The sequence below is a fragment of the Pipistrellus hanaki genome (assembly GCF_964339955.1).
Source record: "Pipistrellus hanaki genome assembly, chromosome: 10".
NCBI lineage: Eukaryota > Metazoa > Chordata > Mammalia > Chiroptera > Vespertilionidae > Pipistrellus > Pipistrellus hanaki.
The window spans coordinates 73,224,169-73,243,285 of NC_140512.1; the positions used below are offsets into that span (position 1 = coordinate 73,224,169).

At 42.0% G+C, this 19,117-nt stretch overlaps 1 pseudogene across 1 annotated transcript; it reads right to left on the reverse strand.

The window, feature by feature from the left end:
• Positions 1-1,060: 1,060 nt before the first annotated feature.
• Positions 1,061-16,190, reverse strand: LOC311628875 (mitochondrial import receptor subunit TOM40 homolog; annotated as a pseudogene). The gene is made up of 2 exons: positions 15,417-16,190; positions 1,061-1,133 (listed from the first exon to the last, which is right to left on the reverse strand). The product of its transcript is annotated as a mitochondrial import receptor subunit TOM40 homolog (transcript).
• Positions 16,191-19,117: the final 2,927 nt, after the last annotated feature.

Consider the following 19,117-nt stretch of genomic DNA (forward strand, 5'->3'; position numbering starts at 1 on the left):
TTAATTATTTACTTTTATTGCTTTCAGAGAGGAAGGGAGAGGGATAGAGAGATAGAAACATCAACATGAGAGAGCATCATTGGTCAGCTGCCTCTTGCACACCCCCCACTGGGGATTGAGACTGCAACCCAGGCGTGTACCCTGACCGGGAATCGAATAATGACCTCCTGGTTTATTGGTCAACACTGAACCCCTGAACCATGCTGGCCAGGCTACTACTAGATTTTAAATAGTCCACCATGAAAATGTGTTTCCATGAGCTGCTCTCTTAGTCATGCATGAACTAACACGAAGACAGGACTTAATCAGGGTGCAGGCCTTGCCCTGCCTGTGGGTCCCTGAGCCCGAGCACCTGCTGCAGAGCCTGGCCCAGGGGCGCTCCGTCGGTTTCTGTGAAGCAGCGTGGACTCGGCTCCCACCCGCACCTCCGTAACGCCGGCGGGCGGGCGGGCGCTTCCAGACAGGAGAGGTGCGTGTCAGCCCTGCCTTCTCTCTCACCTGCACAGGGACTGATCAGGGCTGTCTAAAGGTGGACATTAGTTGTAGGTGTTTCACTCTCAGTTCTGCTGGAAATTAGAATTAAGTTCGTCCCTCCCTCTCTGCACCTCCTGCGTTTGTGCCCATGAAGTCTTGAGTTATTGTCCACGTGGCTCTGCACCTGTTCTTTGTTTGGTTCATTTTCCTGGGAGGAAAATGCTGGACTCTGGGCCCTGACCTTGCTCAGAGGTGCTGGCTGCAGCACACAGCGGCATCAGGGATTGCTCTGAGCGGCGCCTCTGGCGGCTCCAGTGTGTGCTCGGTTCTGAGAAAGGGGTGCAGGTGGTTGCAGCCATCCTGCTGGGAGGTGCCAGGTGGGGGTGCGGCCAGAGGCGTGGCCAGGGAGGGAGCTATGTGGGGCCCAGGGGCCTGCAAGGCTCCCAAATCTTGCCGAGGAGGAGATTTGGTACTAAAATTGCAAGTGCGTTTGGGCGAACAACGTGTGCTGAGATGGGGACTTGAAGTCCTGCGTGTGGGTTCCGTCTTTGTCCCATGGCCCTGCCCCGCCTCACCCGCAGGCCCTTCAGGCGTGAGCCCTGGCCGCCTGGCTCCGCTGGGCACGCACTCCTCCGTGGGGCTGGCGACAGGCCGTCTTCCTTCAGGAAGCAAACGAAACAGGAGACAGGAAGCGCCACATGCCACATGTGCTTGGCGCTGTGCGTTCCCTTCCAGGCACCCAGCGATCTGGTTGTGGTTCTGCGGAGCGTCCTCAGGAGCCCCTAGGGAACGTGCAGAAGCCAGCTGGCCTGTTGCTGGGTTTTCTGGCAGGGCCGTGGCTTCCCCTGTAGTTCCGAGCCTTTTTTTGTGCCCCTAATTCTTTTTTTTAATTTTTTATTATATGTTATTGATTTTTTATAGAGAGGAAGAGAGAGGGATAGAGAGTTAGAAACATCGATGAGAGAGAATCATCAATCAGCTGCCTCTTGCACCTTGCACACCCCCTACTGGGGATGTGCCCAAAACCAAGGTATATGCCCTTGACCGGAATCGAACCTGGGACCCTTCAGTCCCCAAGCTGACGCTCTATCCATGAGCCAAACCGGTCTTGGCGGTTTTCATATACATTTTAATAATTTTCTTTCATCTCTGACACTTCTATTATAGAAAAAGGGCAAGTAGCAATATTATTTCCTCTAATTAATCCCCTTTTAATGTGTACAAATTTCGTGCACCAGGCCAATAGTCTTACATAAAAACTGATGTTTGAAATTTTAACCCTGCTATTTGGCTTCTGTAAATGCTTGCTTGCTTAAATAATAAGGAAAATAAGACTACAGCCATTTCAGAGAGGCCGTTATACTTTCACCAGATGATGTTATTAGTGTTGGCACCAGGCCAGGCCTTTGGCTGAGGTCTCAAAGCCCCAGCACATAGGGGCTCTTTAAGAACTTGCAAAGGGGGCCAGAAACACCCCATATTTGGGAGACAAAGAGGGTAAAACAGTATAAATACAAGAAACTTCCTGTGTGATGGGGCCCAGAATTGGAGAGACATTTTCCTCTGGGCTCATGCATAATAATAATAATAATAATAATAATAATAATAAATGTAACTCCATCTCTCTAAGCATTGCTTGGTTCTTCGGTTTTCTGTAACATTAATGGTTCCCTGACTGAGAAATAACTGTGCTTTGCCTTTTGGCCTCTGGTGAGTGGGTCAGATTTGGGGCCTGAAGGAACTGGACAGGCCTCTGGGAGGCACCGCTCTGCTGGTTTAGCAGAATTGAACCGGGGGATTCTGGGCACTCCTGGACCTCAGCCCAGGACCTGGCCAGCATCTGGAGAGTGGACAGACACTCCTGAACCTGTTGGCGGAATCGGTAAGGTAGGGGCCCTATCAGTCAGGCCCATGCCGAGTGTGTAGAAGGGGGAGCTTGATCACCTCCCCGGAAGTCTAGGACTTCCTCAGGCAATTAATCAGGAATCAGATGGACTGTTTAAATTCTGGGTAAATATCTTGTAGAAGTAAAAAACTCAGGCTGTCTGGTGCATAAATGTGGGACTCTGGAGGTAAGTGAATTCAGACTTGATTAAGGAATTATGAGTTCACTCTGCTGTTTGTTTGTGTGGGACTAGCCACTTTGCTACCGAGAAGGGGGACTGGACACAGTCTTAACTCCTCCATTAGATTCTCACCAAGGTGTTGGTCAAGAATTCTATTCTGGGCATGGGTGCCAGGAGTGCCCCAAGCCCGTCTGGGGAGTTGGGCATGGTTTCCTTTATCTGCTCAGCTCCAGTCTGTGCTAGTCTGCTGAGAGAATGTGAATATGGATGTTTGTCTGTCTTGCCATATTTATCTGCTCATTAACTGGTCTGTGTGAAGCAAAAGCTACTTTTAAAATTTTTTAAAATTTTATTTTTTAATTTTTATTGCTCAGATTATTATAATTTTTTCTCCTCCCCCCATTCCCCCCATAGCTCCCTTCCACCCAGTTCCCACCCCACCCTTTGCCCTTACTCCCCCCCCCCCCCCCCCCCGCCATTGTCCTCATCCATAGGTTATACGATTTTAATCCAGTCTCTTTCTGCACCCCCACACCCCTTTCCCCCTGATAATTATCAATCCACTCCCTTTCTTTGCCCCTGATTCTATTATATTCACCAGTTTATTCTGTTCCTCAGATTTTTAATTCACTTGATCTTCTTCCTCTTCTTAAATAATACCTTTCAGCATTTCATATAATACTGGTTTGGTGGTGATGAACTCTTTAACTTTTTCTTATCTGTGAAGCTCTTTATCTGCCCTTCAATTCTGAATGATAACTTTGCTGGATACAGTAATCTTGGTTGTAGGTTCTTGCTATTCATCACTTTGAGTATTTCTTGCCACTCCCTTCTGGCCTGCATAGTTTCTGTTGAGAAATCAGCTGATAGTTGTATGGGTGCTCCCTTATAGGTAACCAAATAGGTAACCTTTTCTCTTGCTGCTTGTAAGATCCTCTTTTTGTCTTTTGCTCTTGGCATTTTATTTTTTTTATTATTATTTTTAATTTTATTAAAAATTTTTTTTTTTACATATTTTATTGATTTTCCCCCCCTCCCTTCCTCCCACACATCCCCTCCCTCCCCAGAGTTCCATGTCCATTGGTTGTACTTATATGCATATATACAAGTCCTTCAGTTGATCTATTATCTCCCCCAGATCCTCCTCCCCTCCCCGCTGAAATTTGACAATCTGCTTATTGCTTTACTGTCTCTGTATCTATCTTTTGGTTCATCAGTTTATAATGATTTTTATTATCCACAAATGAGTGAGGTCATGTGGTGTTTCTCTTTCATTGATTGGCTTATTTCACTCAGCATGATGTTCTCCAATTCCATCCAGGTTGCTGCAAATGATGAGAATTCCTTCTTTTTTATGGCAGCATAGTATTCCATTGTGTAGATGTACCATGGTTTTTGGATCCAATCATCTGCTGACGGGCACCTAGGCTGTTTCCAAATTCTGGCTATTGTAGATTGTGCTGCTATGAACATAGGGGTGCATATATCCTTTCTGATTGGTGTTTCTAGTTTCTTGGGATATATTCCTAGGAGTGGGATTACTGGATCAAATGGGAGTTCCATTTTCAGTTTTTTGAGGAAATTCCACACTGTTCTCCACAGTGGTTGCACCAGTCTGCATTCCCACCAGCAGTGCACGAGGGTTCCTTTTTCTCCGCAACCTCGCCAACACTTGTCGTTTGTTGATTTGTTGATGTTGGCCATTCTGGCAGTGTGAGATGGTACCGCATTGTTGTTTTGATTTGCATTCTCGGATAATTAGTGACTTTGAGCATGTTTTCATGTGCGTTTTGGCCTTCCTTCTGTCTTCTTTTGAAAATATTCTATTTAGGTCCATTGCCCATTTCTTAATTGGATCATTCACCTTCCTTTTATTTAGTTGTATCAGCTGTCTGTAGATGTTGGAGATTAAACCTTTATCAGTGGTGTTATTTGCAAATATGTTCTCCCACACCGTGGGCTTTCTTGTTGTTTTGTTGATGGTTTCTTTTGCTGTAAAAAAAGCTTTTTATTTTGATGTAGTCCCATTTGTTTATTTTCTCTTTAGCTTCCATTGCCCTAGGGGTAGTATCAGTGAAGAAGTTCATTTGGCATACGTCTGAGATTTTGCTGCCTGTGGATGCTTCTAGTATTTTTATGGTTTCCCATCTGATGTTTAAGTCCTGCATCCATTTTGAGTTTATTTTTGTGTATGGTGTAAGTTGGTGATCTAGTTTCATTCTTTTGCATGTGTCTGTCCAATTTTCCCAACACCATTTATTGAAGAAACTGTCTTGACTCCATTGTATATTCGTGCCTCCTTTGTCAAATATTAATTGAGCATAGTGATTTGGGTTGATATCTGGGTTCTCAATTCTATTCCATTGATCTATATGTCTGTTCTTGTGCCAGTACCAGGCTGTTTTGAGAACAGTGGCTTTGTAATACAGTTTTAAGTCTGGTATTGAGATCCCTCCTACTTTACCCTTCTTTCTCAGGATTGCTGTATTCGGGGTCTTTTGTTGTTCCAAATGAACTTTTGGAGAGTTCTTTCTAGGTCAGTGAAATATGCCGTTGGTATTTTAATGGGGAGTGCATTGAACCTATAGATTGCTTTAGGAAGTATGGACATTTTGATGATGTTGATTCTACCAATCCATGAACATGGTATGTTCTTCCATCTCCTTACATCTTCCTCTATCTCTTTTTTTCAGTGTCGTGTAGTTTTCTGCATATAGGTCCTTTACTTCCTTAGTTAAATTTATTCCTAGGTATCTTAATTTTTTTGGTGCGATGGTAAATGGAATTGCTTTTTTAGTCTCTGTTTCTTCAGTTTCACTGTTGGTGTATAGAAATGCCATGGATTTCTTGGCATTAATTTTGTATCCTGCTACATTGCCAAATTCATTTATTAAGTCAATTAGTTTTTTAATGGAGTCGTTGGGGTTTTTTATGTACAATATTATGTCATCTGCAAATAAGGATAACTTTACTTCTTCTTTTCCAATTTGGATGCCTTTTATTTCCTCCTCTTGTCTAATTGCAATAGCTAGTACTTCCAGTACTATATCAAACAGGAGTGGCGAGAGTGGGCATCCCTGTCTTGTTCCTGTTCTTAGAGGGAATGGTTTTAGTTTTTGCCCATTGAGTATAATGTTGGCTGTGGGTTTATCATATATGGCTTTTATTATGTTGAGGTATGATCCTTGTACTCCCACCTTGTTAAGAGTTTTTATCAGGAAAACGTGTTGGATTTTATCAAATGCTTTTTCTGCATCAATTGATATGACTATATGATTTTTATCTTTCAATTTGTTTATGTGATGTATCACATTTATTGATTTGCGGATATTGTACCATCCTTACATTCCTGGAATAAATCCTACTTGGTCATGGTGTATGATCTTTGTGATGTTCTTCTGGAGTCGATTTGCTAGAATTTTGTTGAGAATTTTGGCATCTATGTTCATGAGGGATATTGGCCTGTAATTCTCTTTCATTGAGTTGTCTTTATCTGGTTTTGGTATTAGGATAATGCTGGCTTCATAGAAGGAGTTTGAAAGTGTTCCTTCCTCTTGGATTTTTTGGAATAGTCTGAGGAGGATAGGTTTTAGTTCTTCCTTGAATGTTTGGTAAAACTCTCCTGTGAAGCCATCTGGCCCTGGGCTTTTGTTCGCTGGAAGCTTTTTGATGACTGTTTCAATTTCTTCCCAAGACACTGGTCTATTGAGATTTTTAGATTCTTCCTGATTGAGTTTTGGAAGTTTGTATTTTTCTAGGAATATGTCCATTTCTTCCAGGTTGTTCAGTTTGTTGGAATAGAGTTGTTCGTAGTATTTTGTAACAATCTGTTGTATTTCGGTGGGGTCTGTTGTTATTTCACCTCTTTCATTTCTGATTTTGTTTATTTGGGTCCTCTCTCTTTGTTTCTTGGTTAGCCTGGCTAGAGGTCCATCTATCTTGTTTATTCTTTCAAAGAACCAGCTCTTGGTTTTGTTGATCTTATGTATTGTTTTTTTGGTCTCTATGTCGTTTATCTGTGCTCTGATTTTTGTTATTTCCTTCCTTCTGCTTACACTGGGCTTTTCTTGTTGCTCCTTTTCTAACTCTTTGAGTTGTAGAGTTAGATCATCTGTTACCCTTTTTTCTAGTTTTTTGCAATAGGCTTGTAAGGATATGAACTTCCCTCTCAAAACTGCTTTTGCTGTGTCCCATAGATTTTGGATTGTTGTGTTTTCATTGTCATTTGTTTCCAGGATGTTTTTAATTTCTTCCTTGATTTCTCTGGTAACCCAGTCCTTGTTTAATAGCATGCTGTTTAGTCTCCATGTGTTTGATTTCTTTGGATTATTTTTATTGTAGTTAATTTCCAGTTTTATGCCATTATGGTCTGAGAAGATACTTGATATGATTTCTATCTTCTTGAATTTGAAGAGACTTTGCCTATGTCCCAAAATGTGGTCTATCTTTGAGAATGTCCCATGTGCACTTGAGAAGAATGTATATTCTGTGGCTTTGGGGTGGAATGTTCTGAAGATGTCAATTAATTCCATCTGGTCTAGTGAGTCATTTAGAATTGATATTTCTTTGCTGATTTTTTGTTTAGATGATTTGTCGAAGGGTGACAGTGGGGTATTAAAATCTCCTACTCTGATTGTATTGCTATTAATCTCTCTCTTAATGTCCTCCAGCAGTTTTTTAATGTATATTGTTGCTTCTGTATTGGGTGCATATATATTTACCAGGGTTATTTCTTCTTGTTGGATTTTTCCCTTTAGTATTATGAAGTGGCCTTCATTATCTCTCATTAGGTCCTTCACTCTGAGATCTAATTTTTCAGATCTAAGTATTGCTACCCCAGCTTTTTTTTCATTTCCATTTGCCTGGGAAACTTTTTTCCATCCCTTCACCCTCAGTCTGTGTGCATCTCTTTTTCTGAGGTGGGTTTCTTGTAGACAGCAGATGTATGGGTCTTGTTTTCTTATCCAATCTGTTACCCTATGTCTTTTGATTGGAGCATTTAATCCATTTATCAATACATTTAAGGTTATTATTGATAGGTACTCATTTGACGCCATTTTTATTCTATACCCGTGTTTCTTCTTCACTTATTATTTCTTTATTTTTACAGTAGACCCTTTAGCATTTCTTGCATTGCTGGTTTGGTGGAGATAAATTCCTTCAGTCTTTTTTTGTCTGTGAAGCTCCTGATTTCCCCTTCAATTTTGATTGATAGCCTTGCTGGGTACAGTATTCTTGGATTCAGACCCTTCCTTTGCATGACTTTGTATATTTCATCCCATTCCCTTCTGGCCTGATAACTTTCTGTTGAGAAATCAGTTGCTAGTCTGATAGGGGTTCCTTTGTATGTAACTTTTTGTCTCTCTCTGGCTGCTTTTAAGATTCTTACTTTGTCGATGTTGTTTGCCAATTTAATTATAATGTGCCTTGGAGTCTGTCTTCTGGGATTCGTTTTGCTTGGGACTCTGCGAGCATTTTGGATTTGTGTGTTTTTTTTCTTCTCTATTTCAGGAAAGTTTTCTGTCATTATTTCTTGAAATACTTTTTTCATGTCTACCTCAGTTTCCTTTCCTTCTGGAACTCCTATTATTCGAATATTATTTTGTTTTGTATTGTCCCAAAGCTCCCGTAGGCTCTCCTCCTGCTTTTTAATCTTTTTTTCTAGAAGTTGCTCTACTTGGGTATTTTTTCCCATCTTATCTTCTAGCTCACTGATGCGGTCCTCTGCTTCATCTAGTCTACTCTTGATGCTTTCTATTGAGTTCTTCATGGCAGCAATGTCATTTTTCATTTCTTCTTGGTTCTTCTTCAGTTCCTCATGGCTCTTCTTCAGTTCCTCATGGTTCTTCCTCATTTCTTCTTGGCTATTGTCAAATTTCTCTTCCATTCTTTTTAGCCATCCTATGATCATTACTCTGAATTCTTGCTCTGGTAGGCTGCTTGCCTCTGCCTCGTTTACTTCCTTTTCTGATGATGTCTGCTTTTCTTTCACGTGCGGACTATGTTTTTTCTCCCCAGGGCCTCTCTTTTCAGGATGTCTGGTTATGTGGTGTTCCTTCTCCTTTCCGTGGGTGACCGAGGACCTCCCTTGAATCCACGTGTTTGCGCCGATTCGGGCTTCTCAGCTGCTCGATGGACCTCTCCGCTGTGGGATTTCCAGGCCTCAGAGAAGCTACTCCTTTCCCTCCGAGCCGCAGCCCGCAGCTCGCCGCCGCCGCCGCCGCCCGCAAACTTTTCTCACAAAACTTTCTTTTTCTCTCCCTTTTTCTTTCTTATCTTCCCCAACAGCCAGGCTTTTCTTTCTCTCCCAGCCTCTGCAGTGCTCTTGGCATTTTAATTATGATGTGTCTTGGAATGTTCCTCTTTGGATTCCTCTTGTTTGAGGTTCTGTGCACTTCCTGGACTTGTAAGTCTATTTCTTTCATCAGGTGGGGGAAGTTTTCTGTCATTATTTCTTCTAATAGGTTTTCAGTATCTTGCTCTCTGTTTTCTTCTGGCACCCCAATAATTCTGATGTTGGTATGCTTGAAGTTGTCCCAGAGGCTCCTTACACTATCTTCAACTTTCTGGATTCTCTTTTCTTCTGGCTTCTCCAAAGGAGTGTATTTTGGCTCTTTGATCTGATTCTTGTGTTCCTCCATTTTGCTGTTGGATCTCTGCATAATATTTTTCAATTTAGTCAGTTTATGTTTAATTTTTAGTTGGGTCTCATGAAACTTATTGGCTTTATCTAGGATATTTTTGCATAACCTTAAAACTGTGGTTTTGAACTCTATATCCTCCATCTCTTTCGTTTGAGATCTATTTCTTTGTCTTGGCATTTTTGCTGCTTCCCAGAGTTGGTAGGATGACTTTGTGTGTTTGGTGTCCTATATGGCCTAGTGGGTCAGCCTCCTCAGTTACCTGAGGTAGACACTCTTGGTGCTCCCCTTTGTGGACTGCGTGTACAGCCTTGTTGTAGTTAAGTCTTGATTGTTGTTGGTATCCCTGGGAGGAATTGATCTTCAGGCCAGTTGGATGTGGGTATCAGCTATGTCTACTCTGGGATACCTTCTGTATTGGAGACAGTCTTATAGGATCAGACTTGCAAAATTGCAAAAGCCTCTGAGCTCTGGTTGGATGGGGCAGAGTCTCCAGTGTTGGCTTCCCATCAGCCCTGCCTTCCGCGGCTCCCCTGAGTTTCCGCCTGACCGTCCTGATTTCACCATGCAAGAGCGTGGGTGCCCCAGGGACTCACCCAGAATTGGGTTGGGTCTCTGTAGTCTGGAGCTTCTGCCTCCTTCTGCTATGGAGAGGCTGTGGCAACCTCCATGGTTGGACCTCTCTGCTCGCACTCACTCATGCGCTGACTGTAGACCCTGCCCACTGGCATTCCCAGCTCCCCCAGTCTCCCAGTCTCTGAGTCTCTGGGTGCCTTTCTCTACAGTCCAGATTCCACCTGTATGAGCCTGGGTCCATGGGATTTCGGCCAGAGTTGGGGTTCAGTACAGTTGGAAAGGGTTCAGTGCAACTGGGAGTTCCTCCCCTCCCGCCAGCCAGGCATTCGGCCGCACTTCCTCTCTGCATGCGCGAGCGTCTGCCTACCTCAGCACTTTGCAGCTCCCAGTCCAATCCGTGAGCCTCTCTCCTTCTTTCTGGTTGTAGATTTCCCACTCCGCCAACTCTCCTGTGGTTTTGGATGAAGTCCATTCTGATTTTAGTTGTTGTTTTTTTAAATTGTTGTGTGAGGCGGCAGCTTAGGTGCTTACGTAGGCTGCCATCTTGAGATCCCGCAAAAGCTACTTTGTGTCTTCTGGCTGTACACATGAGAGTATTTGTTATCTCTTTCTATTGTTTAATTTACTTAAAGATAGAGCGGACCTGCTGAGACAAAATGCAAAAGTCTCTAGCAGCTTTGAGATTTTTTTTTTGATAAATTTTAATTTTTTAATTATTTTCCCTTTCTTTTTAAATTATCTTTCTCTTTTCTTTTTTTATTGTATAAAGTATTACACATAGTAATACATATATATACCTTTTCCCCCATTGACCTTCCCCCAGCCTCCCCTACCTCCTGTCGCATGCCCTCATCTCACCACCTCCCCCAGTGTCTTGTGTCCATTGGTTGTGCTTATATGCATGCATACAAATCCTATGGTGGATCTCTTTCCCCACCTCCCCAATACGCCCGAGCCTTCCCGCTGTAATTTGATAGTCTGCTGGGTGATTTACTGCCCCTGTGTCTATCTTTTTGTTCATCAGGTTATAATGTTCTTTATTTTCCATAAGTGAGTGAGATCATGTGGTATTTTTCTTCCACAGACTAGCTTATTTCACTTAACATAATGCTCTCCAGGTTCATCCATGCTGTGGCAAATGGTAAAAGTTCCTTCTTTTTTTAAGCAGCATAGTATTTTATAGCAGCATAGTATTTTATTATATTATAGCATTATATTATATTATATTATATTATATTATATTATATTATATATACAATTGTATTTTATTATATTATAACAGCATAATATTTTATAGCAGCATAGGATTGTAAAGATATACCATAGTTTTCTAATCCACTCACCTGCTGATGGGCACTTAGGCTGTTTCCAAATCTTAGCTATGGTGAATTGTGCTGCTATGAACATAGGGTGCATATATACTTTCTGATTGGTGTTTCTAGTTTCCTGGGATATATTTCTAAAAAGTGAAATTACTGGGTCAAATGGCAGTTACACTTTGTTTTTTGAGGAAACTCCATACCATTCTCCACAGTGGCTGCACCAGTCTGCATTCCCATCAGCAGTGCAAAAAGAGTTCCTTTTTCTCCGAATCCTGGCCAGCACTTGTCTTTGTAGATTTATTGTTGATTTCCATTCTGACAGGTGTGAGATGGTACCGCATTGTCATTTTGATTTGCATCTCTCGGATAATTAGTGACTTTGAGCATGTTTTTATATGTCTCTTGGCTTTCTTTCTGTTTTGTTTAAAAAAGATTCTATTTAGGTCTGTTGCCCATTTTTTTTTATTAGATCATTTATCTTTTTTTAAATTTTTTATTAAGATATTACATGTGTACATACCTTACCAATCCCCCCCCCCCACCCATTCCCAAACATGCCCTCCCTCCCCATAGTTTTTCCTCCATTGGTTATACTTATATGCATGCATACAAGTCCTTCAGTTGATCTCTTATTTCCCCCATATCTCTCTATCCCTCCCCACCACCACTGTAATTTGACAGTCTGCTTGTTTCTTTACTGTCTCTGTATTTATCTTTTTTAAAAAAAATATATTTTATTGATTTTTCACAGAGAGGAAGAGAGAGGGATAGAGAGTTCGAAACATCGATGAGAGAGAATCATCGATCAGCTGCCTCCTGCACACCCCCTATTGGGGATGTGCCCGCAACCAAGGTACATGCCCTTGACCGGAATCAAACCCGGGACCCTTCATTCCGCAGGCCGATGCTCTATCCACTTAGCCAAACCGGTCCCGACTGTATCTACCTTTTTGTTCATTAGTTTATAATGTTTCTTATTATCCATAAATGAGTGAGATCATGTGGTGTTTTTCTTTCATTGACTGGCTTATTTCACTCAGCATGATGTTCTCCAATTCCATCTAGGTTGCTACAAATGATAAGAATTCCTTCTTTTTTATGGCAGCATAGAATTCTATTGTGTAGATGTCCCATAGTTTTTTGATCCAATCATCTGCTGACGGGCACCTAGGCTGTTTCCAAATCCTGGCTATTGTAGATTGTGCTGCTATGAACATAGGGGTGCATATATCCTTTCTGATTAGTGTTTCTAGTTTCTTAGGATATATTCCTAGGAGTGGGATTACTGGGTTAAATGGGAGTTCCATTTTCAGTTTTTTGAGGAAACTCCATACTGTTCTCCACAGTGTAGATCATTTATCTTGATAACATTTGCAAATATGTTCTTCCATACATTGGGCTTTCTTATTGTTTTGTTGATGGTTTCTTTTGCTGTACAAAAGCTTTTTATTTTGATGTAGTCCCATTTGTTTATTTTCTCTTTAGCTTCCATTGCCCTAGGAGCGGTATTGGTGAAGAAATTGCTTCAGCATATGTCTGATTTCTCTTCCCGCGGATGCCTCTAGTATTTTTATGGTTTCCCGTCTTATGTTTAAGTCCTGTATCCATTTTGAGTTTATTTTTATGTATGGTGTAAGTTGTGGTCTAGTTTCATTTTTTGCATGTATCTGTCCAATTTTCCTAACACCATTTATTGAAAAGACTGTCTTTGCTCCATTGTATGTTCATGCCTCCTTTGTCAAATATTAATTGAGCATAGTGGTTTGGGTTGATATCTGGGTTCTCTATTCTATTCTATTTCTCTATATGTCTGTTCTTGTGCCAGTACCAGGCTGTTTTGAGAACAGTGGCTTTGTAATATATGTTGAAATCTGGTATTGAGATCCCACCTACTTTTTTCTTCTTTCTCAGGATTGCTGTGGCTATTCAGGGTCTTTTTTTAAAATCCAGATTAATTTTTGGGAGTTCTTTCTAGGTCTGTGAAATATGCTGTTGGTATTTTAATGGGGAGTGCATTGAATCTTTGGGTAGTATGGACATTTTAATGATGTTGATTCTACCAATCCATGAACATGGTATGTTCTTCCATCTATTTATGTCTTTCTCCATCTCTTTTTTCAGTGTCCTATAGTTTCCTGCATTTAGGCCTTTTACCTCCTTAGTTAAGTTTATTCCTAGGTATTTTTTTTTTTTTTGGTGCGATGTTAAATGGGATTGCTCTTTTAGTCTGTTTTTCTGTAAGTAAACTATTGGTGTATAGAAATGCCATAGATTTATTGGTATTGATTTTGTATCCTGCTACATTGCTGAATTTATTTATTAAGTCTAATAGTTTTTTGATGGAGTCTTCAGGGTTTTTTAGGTACAATATCATGCCATCTGCAAATAAGGACAGTTTTACTTCTTCTTTTCCAATTTTGATGCCTTTTATTTCTTCTTCTTGTCTGATTGCAATGGCTAGTACTTCCAGTACTATTTTGAACAGGAGTGGTCAGAGTGGGAATCTCTGTCTTGTTCCTGTTCTTAGAGGAAATGGTTTTAATTTTTGTTCACTGAGTATGATGTTTGCTGTGGGTTTGTCATGTATGGCTCTTAGTATGTTGAGGTATGATCCTTCTATTCCCACCTTGCTGAGAGTTTTTATCAAGAAAGGGTGTTGAACTGTCAAATTACAGCGGGGAGGGGAGGGAGATCTGGGGGAGATAAGAAATTAACCGAAGGACTTGTATACATGCATATAAGTACAACCAATGGACACAAAACTCTGGGGCGGGTAGGTATGTATGGGAGGGGGGGCAATGGTAAAATATGTACACATATAATAATTTAATTAAAAAAAGTAAAAAAAAAACTTTAAAAAAGATGAATAGAATATTAATGTGAACAGCTAAACATGCTAAGGTTGGCTTTTTATGAGCTAAATAATTATAACTTGCAGAAGGAACAGACAAAAAGATTAATGATACGTAATTCTAGTTAGGTGACAAAAGTAATAAAACTGTTACGATTTTGCAAAAAAAAAAAAAAAGGGTGTTGAGCCGAAACCAGTTTTGCTCAGTGGATAGAGCATCAGTCTGCAGACTGAAAGGTCCCGGATTCTATCCCAGTCAAGGGCACATACCTTGGTTGCAGGCACATCCCCAGTGAGGGGTGTGCAGGAGGCAGCTGATCAATGTATCTCTCTCATTGATGTTTCTAACTCTCTCTCTCTCTCCCTTCTCTGTAAAAAAGCAATAAAATATATTTAAAAAAAAAAAAGAAAGGGTGTTGGATTTTTGTCAAATGCTTTTTCTTCATCAATTGGTATAACTGTGTTTTTTTATCAATTTGTTTATGTGATGTATCATGTTTATTGATTTGCGGATATTGTACCATCCTTACATCACAGATACATATTTCTGATGTTCTGCTGGAGCCGATTGGCTAGAATTTTGTTGAGGATTTGGGCATCTATGTTCATGAGGGATATTGGCCTGTAATTCTCTTTCACTGTGTTGTCTTTATCTGGTTTTGGTATTAGGATAATGCTGGCTTCATAGAAGGAGCTTGGAAGTGTTCCTTCTTCTTGAATTGTTTGGAATAGTCTGAGGAGGATATGTTTTAGTTCTTCCTCGAATGTTTGGTAAAACTCCCCTATGAAACCGTCTGGCTCTGGGCATTTGTTTGCTGGAAGCTTTTTGATGACTGGTTCAATTTCTTCCATAGTTATTGGCCTACTGAGATGTTTAGATTCTTCCTGATTGAGTTTTGTGAGGTGATATTTTTCTAGGACTATGTCCATTTCCTCCAGGTTGCCCAGGTTGTTGGAATAGAGTTGTTCATTTTTTTTTTTTAAACAATACTTTATATTTTAGTGGGGTCTGTTGTTATTTCTCCTAGTTCATTTCTGATTTTGTTTATTTGAGTTCTTCGTGGTCAGCCTGGCTAGAGGTTCATCAATCTTGTTTATCCTTTCAAAGAACAAGCTCTTGGTTTTGTTGATCTTTTGTAATTTTTTTTTATTGGTCTCTATGTTGTTTATCTCCGCTCTGATATTTATTATTTACTTCCTTCTGCTTACACTGGGCTTTTCTTTCTTTTATTTTATTTTATTTTTTTATTTTATTGATTTTTTACAGAGAGGAAGAGAGAGGGATAGAGGGTTAGAAACATCGACGAGAGAGAATCATCAACCAGTTGCCTCTTGCACACCCCGTGCTGGGGATGTGCCTGCAACCAAGGTACATGCCCTTGACCGGAATCGAACCTGCGACCTTTCAGTCTGCAGACCGATGCTCTATCCACTGAGTCAAACCGGTTTCGGCACACTGGGCTTTTCTTGTTGCTCTCTTTCTAACTCTTTGAGTTGTAGGGATAGGTAATTTATTATCATTATTTCTTCTCCTCCTCCTCCTCCTTCCTCCCCAGGCTGCTGGGGTGACCAGCTCTTTGCCCAGTGCCAGACACAGTGTGATGCTCTGGAGGTAGTGGGTCATGAGGATTCCTGAACCCAAGGACGTCTGGGTTCCCGAGGGTGACGGCTGCTGTGAAGTCAGAACCCCAGTGTTCCCCATCCACCTGCCAGTTCACAAACTTGGACTGCTGGGTCTTGATGGTCATCTGGGACCTGATCCAGGGCCCGGCAGGTGAATGACCTGAGCATTGAGGCTGCCACTATTGTCCTTGTCGCCCACCAACACGGGGAATGCCTCTGTGGGACTCAGCAGCTTTGTCCCCACGTATGTTACCCCAAAATGGTAGTTGGACTCCCTGATTGTGCTGAGGGATACTGTGTGATTTACCTGGAAATGGTTACTCAACCCTTTGTTGACAGTGATCTTGACACCTTCCATCTGAATAGGAAATAGTTCTTGGCACTTGCAGTGGCATTCCTCGTATGTTCAGGGGTTGGGAAGGCAGCCGCAGGCCCCATCGTCCGCGGTCTCTGCAGGCGTCCTGGCCATCCGTTCTGAACCTTGATGGGCACCAGCCCCAGCACCCAGGCTGTCCCTGAGAGGCGGCAGTGTGAAACTCGGAGGACAGGGTGGAGGTGGCGGCAGACCCCCGAGGGCAGGAGTGGGCAGCGGCGGTGGCCCTGTGGGTGGCCAGCTAGTGGCCAACATGTTCCCCATGGTCGCTAGTAGCAGCACCTGTTCCTGGCCTGGGCTCTGCTCCCAACCCATGCACCATGCACAACCGAACCCACTGCTGGTCTATCTTTTAAAGAAATGTAATAAATCTTTATTGTTCAGATTATTACAATTGTTCCTCTTTCTCCCCCCACCCCCCATAGCTCCTCTCCACCCAGTTCCCACCCCATCCTCTGCCCTTACTCTCCCCCACCACTGTCCTCATCCCCAGGTGTACGATTTTTGTCCAGTTTCTTCCCACACCTCCCACATCCCTTTCCCCCTGAGAATTTTCAGTTCACTCCCTTTCTATGCCCCTGAGTCTATTATATTCACCAGTTTATTCTGTTCATCAGATTTTTAATACACTTGATTTCATTTATTTATTTATTTATGTTTTATTTATTTATTTTAAAATATATTTTATTGATTTTTTTTTTTTTAACAGAGAGGAGGAGAGAGGGATAGAGAGCTAGAAACGTCGACGGGAGAGAAACATCGACCAGCTGCCTCTTGCACACCCCCTACCAAGGATGTGCCCACAACCAATGTACATGCCCTTGACCAGAATCGAACCTGGGACCTTTCAGTCCGCAGATCAATGCTCTACCACTGAGCCAAACCGGTTTCGGCTAATTCACTTGATTTTTAGATTCACTTGTTGATAGACATGTATTTGTTGTTCATAATTTTTATCTTTACCTTTTTCTTCTTCCTCTTCTTTAAAAAAAACATTTTATGGATTTTTTACAGAGAGGAAGAGAGAGGGATAGAGAGTTAGAAACATTGATGAGAGAAAATCATCGATCAGCTGCCTCTTATACACCCCTCACTGGGGACGTGCCAGCAACCAAGGTACATGTCCTTGACTGGAATTGAACCTTGGACCTTTCAGTTCGCAGGCCAACACTCTATCCACTGAGCCAAACCGGTTTCAGCTTTCTTTCTCTTCTTAAAGAATACCTTTCAGCATTTCATATAATACTGGTTTGGTGGTGATGAACTCCTTAAGCTTTTTCTTATCCGTAAAACTCTTTATTTGACCTTTAAATCTGAATGAAAGCTTTGCTGGGTAGAGTAATCTTGGTTGTAGGTTCTTGCTATTCAACACTTTGAGTATTTCTTGCCACTCCCTTCTGGCATGCATAGTTTCTGTTGAGAAATCAGCTGACAATCATATGGGTGCTCCTTTGTAGGTAACTAACTGTTTTTCTCTTGCTGCTTTTAATATTCTCTCTGTCTTTTGCTCTTGGCATTTTAATTATGATGTGTCCTGGTGTGGTCCTCTTTGGATCCTTTTGTTTGGGGTTCTGTGCACTTCCTGGACTTGTAAGTCTATTTCTTTCACCAGGTGGGGGAAATTTTCAGTCAAATAGGTTTTCAGTATCTTGCTCTCTCTCTTCTTCTGGTACCCCCATAATTCTGATGTTGGTACGCTTGAAATTGTCCCAGAGGCTTCTTACACTATCTTCAAACTTTTGAATTCTTTTATCTTTTTGATTTTCTGGTTTAGTGTTTTTTGCTTCTTTGTATTTCAAATCTTTGACTTGATTCTTGGGATCCTCTGGTCTGCTGTTGGGTCTCTGTATAATATTTTTCAATTTCAGTCAGTGTGTGTATAATTTCTAGTTGGTCCTTTTTCATATCCTCAAGGGTCTTGCTAAATTTATTGGCCTTTTCTAGGAAATTCTTCAAAAACCTTATAACCGTGGTTTTGAACTCTATATCCAGTCATTTGTTTTCCTCCATTTCTTTAATTTGTGATCTGTTTCTTTTTCTCAGCATTTTCACCGCTTCCCTGAGTTGGTAGGGTAGCTTTGTGTGCTAGGTTTCATATATGGCCCAGTGGGTCAGCCTCCCCAGTTACCTGAGGTGGACACTCTTGGTACACCCCTTTGTGGACTGCGTGTACAGCCTGGTTGTAGTTAAGTCTTGATTGCTGTTGGTATCACTGGGAGGAATTGACCTCCATTAGGATCAGCTGTGTCTATGCTGGGAGAACTGTGATGGAGACAGCCTTATGAGATAAGACTTGCAAAACTGCAAAAGTCTCTGTGCTCAGCTTGGATGGGATGGAGTCTTAGGGCTGAGCAGACTTGTCTTCCCCTCAGCTCTGCCCTATGATGCTCCTGGGTCTCAGTATTCCTCGGTAATCACTGCATCCACCTCTAAGAGTAAGCCACCCTAGAGTTTTGCCTGCTGCCAGACGGTCTAGTTTCTCCCCCCCATGAATCTTGATTCACAGATTCTTGCCCAGAACTGGAGTTCAGCATAATGGGGAACTTCCATTTCCCACCCACTACGGAAAGTCTGTGGCACTCAGCAGTTAGTTCACTCTGTGCGCACTTGCTTGTGCTCCTCCAGACTTCTACCTTTTGCGACTCCCCTGAGTTTCCACCTGACACTCCAGATTTCCCCCATATAAGCCTGGGTCCCCAGGGTCTTGCCCAGAGTTGGGGTTCAGTGCAGTTGGAACTGGGGTTTAACGCAGTTGGGAGCTTTTGTCTCCTTCCTGCTAGAGAAAGCCAGCCAGGCACTCATCTGCTGGCGCGCATGTCTCTGTACCTCAGCCTTTTGTAGCTCCTCTGATTCTCTGTGAGCTTTCCTCTTTCCTTCTAGTTGTAGAACTTCCACTCAGCCAGCTTTCCTGTGGTTGTGGATGATGTTCATTTTGTCTTTTAGTTGTAATTTTGAAATTGTTCTGTGAGGCAGCAATTTAGGCAGCATTCTATGTCCCCATCTTGGTTTGTCTTTGGTCTATCTTTGAAAATGACCCATGTGCACTTGAGAAGAATGTATATTCTGTGGCTTTGGTGTGAAATGTTCTGAAGATGTCGCCGGGACTGGTTTGGCTCAGTGGATAGAGCGTCGACCTGCAGACTGAAACATCCCGGGTTTGATTCCGGGCAAGGGCATGTACCTTGGTTGTG